General features: G+C 55.1%; 1 non-coding gene across 1 annotated transcript; it reads right to left on the bottom strand.

Moving 5' to 3' along the window:
* Positions 1 to 839: 839 nt before the first annotated feature.
* On the bottom strand, positions 840 to 1,030 carry LOC132247790 (U2 spliceosomal RNA). Its single transcript, XR_009459229.1, has one exon. It is a non-coding gene; the product is annotated as a U2 spliceosomal RNA (small nuclear RNA).
* Between the last annotated feature and the right edge of the window lie 4,031 nt (positions 1,031 to 5,061).

Here is a 5,061-nt window from a genome sequence, read left to right as displayed (position 1 = left end):
GCTGTCGCTGGGAGCAGGGCCCCGCTGGACTGGAGAGGGTTGATGCGAGACGCTGCCATCGTGGGGCTGAGGCTTCCTTGCAAAGGTGTGGAGCCTCTCAGTTGTTCACAGCTAGTTCACACCCAACCACGAGAACAATGCTTTTGCGTATGGCCACCAGCCACGAGGCGCCAGGCAAGCTGTTGTAGGGGGCAGTCTTGACTAGGAGCCTTGGGCCGGGAGACGGGGCTTGTGCGTCTCCCCTGCCCACGGGGGGCGCTCCTCCCACCGCACCGTCCATCTCCCCCTGCTCCAAGGCCACGCGACGACAAAACGATGCATGCGCTCACCACGTAGTTGGTGTGTAGCGCATCGTGCTCCAGAAGCCTCGCCTTGGTGTTGTGGCGGCCTCTGGCTCTTCCCAGGCCTTCCAGCTTTCAGTTGTGGCTCGCATCTGACCTCTGAGACGTACCGTACCGTACCGTACCGCCTGTGTTCAGTTTGGTTCGTTTTGCTTCATAACAGTGTGACGACAACATCCACAGCTTTCCAGCATCCTAAAGCCCCCGATTTCTGCTGTGACAGAGGATTTCCGTTGTAACAGAGCTGTTCGCAGGGGGTCACCAAGCAGGCTGCCCCTGACACCCCCCCCCTCAGCTGCACGCTGCTGACCGCGCTCTTCATCCAGGTGCAGGCAGAGGGACCGCTTTCCTCCGGGCAGGCCAGCCACCCCGTCCTTCTCGGACAAGTAGTAGCCTGCCTGCCAGACTGCCGGGGGCCCCTGCCCGGCACCAGCCCCCCCAGATGTCTCTGACGAAGCGACGAGATCTACTTTTTGACAGCAGCAAGTTCTCCCCGAGGGGAGGTGCACCGCTCCTGGAGGCACTGCAATACCAGGCCGATGCGTGGAGTGGATGGAGCAAGCTCCGAGTCCATCTCCCAGTTCCAAAAATCCATTTAATATAAAGTCCTCACATCGAGGACATATCAGATATTAAACTGATAAGAACAGATACTACACTTGATCTTAGCCAAAAGGCCGAGAAGCGATACCGTGAGCCCCTCGGAAACCTCGGGGCCCCCACGGGCAGCCCCCCCAAACACACCGCAAGCTGCCACGGAGGCCCCTCCGCTCACAGTCGTCACCTGCAGCTTCTGGCACCAGAAACCCACACGGAAAAGTCCTTCCGCAATATCTCGTGCCCAACTGGTCCGAAGCACCCCCCCCACCCTCCCCCACGTAGCCCAAAGGCCCCCCCATTCATGCCCTCTCAACACTGCCCTGCCTCTCGCCTCCTCCTCGCTGGCCATGAGAGGAGAGATGATTTGCTCAAAGCCGGAGTGAGCGCGATGACGACAGCGTCTCGCGGGGCGTTCCTCCAGCCCTGATCTCCCCGCCAGCAGCAGCACAGCAACAGCAGCAGCAGCAGCAGCAGCAGCAGCAAGCCCCTGAGCAGAGACGGGTACACTGGGAGCCCTTGTCAAAGGGGCAGGGATCAAAAGGGCAGCTGCTGATCCCTGAGGGGGAACGGGCTCTAATCCCCGAGGGGCAATGCGCTTCACTGGTCGGTGCCACCGTGCTTAGTGGCAGAGCGGGAATGTGCTTCAGTTGTGCTTGAACACAGTTAATCACTGAGTGTGAGCCCAACCGGTTGTATTTGAACAGGAACACCCTTAATTGTTGCCCGTGAGTGTGATTGTGCTTCAGTTGTGCTTGAACACCCGTTGATCACTGAGTGTGAGCCCACGCACCAGTATTTGAACGGGAACACCCTTGTTGCCTGTGAGACTGTGATTGTGCTTCAGTTGTGCTTGAACACCCGTTGATCACTGAGTGTGAGCCCACGCACCGGTATTTGAACGGGAACACCCTTAATTGTTGCCTGTGAGACTGTGATTGTGCTTCAGTTGTGCTTGAACACGCGTTAATCACTGAGTGTGAGCCCACCCACCAGTATAATGGGAACACCCTTAATTGTTGCCTGTGAGAGTGTGAATGTTTGCAGTTGTGCTTGAACACCCGTTAATCACTGAGCGTGAGCCCACCCACCGGTATTTGAACGGGAACACCCTTAATTGTTGCCTGTGAGAGTGTGAGTGTCTGCAGTTGTGATTGAACACCCGTTAATCACTGAGCGCAAACCCACCCACTGGTAGTGGAACAGGAACACCCTTAATTGTTGCCTGTGAGAGTGTGATTGTGCTTCAGTTGTGATTGAACACCCGTTAATCACTGAGCGCGAACCCACCCACCGGTAGTGGAACAGGAACACCCTTAATTGTTGCCTGTGAAGGAGCTGCAGACGACCGAAAGAGAGCAAAACCTTCCTTTCCGGTTTCGGCTGCGGCGCCTCTCCTTTGCTTCGTCTTAGTTGTTCTCAGCTAGCTCACAGCTAACAACTAGAACAGGCTTGCACGTGATTGCGCTTCACTGTTTCTGTGCACACGCTTAATTGTGTGTCAGTGGACATCCCTGTTGCGTGAAAATGCACCTGTTGTGCCTGGAAGGGTCCTGCGGTGGCACGCTCCGGTCCTTCCCCCGATGCCCGGTGGGTGCGGTGTGCGGGTGGTGGTTGTTGTTGTTCTCCCCCCGCAAGCTGTGAGCGTGTGTTGCTGAATCCTGTTGCTAATAAAGATGAAGCTGTTTGCCGTCCCACCAGTCGCTCTGCTGAACGCTGACTCGAGGACAGAAGCCCAGGGGCGTGGAGGTCTGAGTGAGTACCCCGTCCCAGGGACCCCGTGGCCAAGGCCAACACTGTATGGTGTCAGAAGTGACCTGTCGGAGTAGGCAGACCAAAGGCTCTCTACAGAAGCAAGCTTGCATACAGTTGAGCAAAAGCAAAGCTGCCATAGCACTTTGCAAAAGCAAAGCAAACCACCGGTGCAGTTTGCTCCACAGGAGGGCCATCAAGCTGCAAAGGGCAAAGTTTGCAAACGATGCGGAAGCACACGCAAGCCTAGATCCTGCCCAGCTTTTGGAGAAACCTGTTACAAATGCTCTGGAGCGAACCACTTTGCAGAAATGTGCAAATCAAAGGGAGGGGCTCCAAAATCTGCAAAAGGAGTCAGTACCCTCTGTATGGGCGTAGTGTCTGCCAAGCAGCACTCACCCACCGTTGATAAGCAGAGTGCCTGGGATAGCGCAGGTATAGCACAGGAGTTTTGATACGTTACAGTCTGCCTGGCCACTGACTCCCCAGCCCAGCCCAGCCCCTGGCTTCTTGACTTTTCATCCCATCCAGGAAGAGCGCACACCAAGTGCTGAAACCTCCTTAGCCTGACGAAGGGTTTTTGAACCCGAAAGCTTGCTTAATAACTATTCTCCAACTATTTGGGTTGGTCTAATACAAGATATCAAATTCACCCAAGGAACCTTGTCTGCCTGGGTCCTTAGACCAACACGGCTACAACCTACACCCCTGGTATAGCACAGTGATGACCGCTGGCTTGCCAGCTTATTTGAAGTTAGATACTGGAGCAGAGGCAAACGCTATTCCAGTAGCTGTAGCAAAAGCTTTGCAGGGAAAACTATGCAAGGCTCAAACTCATGTTACATTAGTCGCATTTGGCGGTGCACCCATGAAACCAAAAGGTGCAGGCATTGCAGGCTGCAAATCTGGTGCTAATGAATCTGATGTACCTTTCTACCTAACTGACAATAGTGACCCACCAAGACCTAGTAGGGTGGCTTGCACCACGTCGGACCTCATCAGACGAGTCCACGGAATGGCCCCGACAATACCCGCAACCAAGGCGGACCTTCTCAAACTATGTCCGGACGTTTTCGAAGGGGTGGGCCTATTTCCCGGTACCTACCACATCTGTGTCGACCCGGCAGTACCACCAGCGGTGTACGGGTGTAGAAAAATTCCCTGTGCAACCCTAGGCACGTAGAAGACTGCCCTCGAAACGCTGGAAGCTGTGAGAGTCCTTACGAAGTTGACTAAGCCCACGCACCCTGGGTCAATAGCCTCGTGATGGCACAAAAGAAGGATGGTTCGCTACCGCTTGGTTTATACCCGCGAGACCTCAACGAGGCAGTATCGAGGCAGCACTGTTCTATTCCCGCTGTAGAGGATGTGCAAAAGAGCTTGTCAGGTAAAAAGCTGTTCACCGTTCTTGATGAAGAGGACGGCTACAGGCAAGTCAAACCAGGCAAGGAATCAGCCGAGCTGCGTGCCACTTCAGTCGCCTTCCCTTTGGTGTCGAGTCGCCTAGCGAAGAATTCCCACAGAAGAACCGCGAGTGCTTTTGGGGACGTTCCAGGAATCCACATGGTCGCAGATGAACCGCGTTCCTACGTGGCAAAAACTCCCAGCAGTAATGTCTACAGGAGAAACAGAAGACACTTAAGGAAAGATCAGTCCTCAGTAGCAGCAGCAGAACAAGTTGATGCGCCCCAGGAGACGGCAGCAGAACAAGCATCGGAAGTAAAACCAGATCACCAAGAGCAAGAGTTTCGTTACATTTCAGAGGATCCACCAGTACCCACGGAGACACCTGATGGCACCACGGAAACAAAGAGTGAATGGGAGGTGAGGTTGCCTGTGAAGTAGAAGGTTTATGTAATGGGATCCAGACCCCTTTGGTGAGCCAAGTGCTAGCAACCTCTAGCTCCGCGGTCCTGAAATGTTCCCAGTTAAAGTAGCCGCTGAGGGACTTTCAACTACGGGAGAGGGAGCTCCCAGAGTGCAGAAGGGGGATGCGGTCCACGGCGTGCGCCTGGAAGGGGCCTGCGGTGGCACGCTCCAGTCCTTCCCCCCGATGCCCAGTGGGTGCGGTGTGCGGGTGGTGGGTTGTTGTTGTTCTCCCCGCAAGCTGTGAGCACGTGCATTGCTGAATCCTGTTCCTAATAAAGATAAAGCTGTCTCCCATCCCACCCGTCTGTGCTGAACGCTGGCTCAAGGACAGAAGCCCAGGGGCATGGAGGTCTGAGTGAGTACCCCGTCCCAGGAGCCCGGTGGCCACGGGCAAAGACTATAACGGCTGTGAGTGAAACAGACTCCTTGCAGACTAAGAAAATCAGAGGCACGTGAGCTTTTGTAAGCTAGCTCACTTCATCAGCAGGGATCCAGGTTTTCT

The sequence above is a fragment of the Alligator mississippiensis genome, chromosome 1 (assembly GCF_030867095.1).
Source record: "Alligator mississippiensis isolate rAllMis1 chromosome 1, rAllMis1, whole genome shotgun sequence".
Taxonomy (NCBI): Eukaryota; Metazoa; Chordata; order Crocodylia; family Alligatoridae; genus Alligator; species Alligator mississippiensis.
This window is presented reverse-complemented; position numbering and strand designations above follow the sequence as displayed.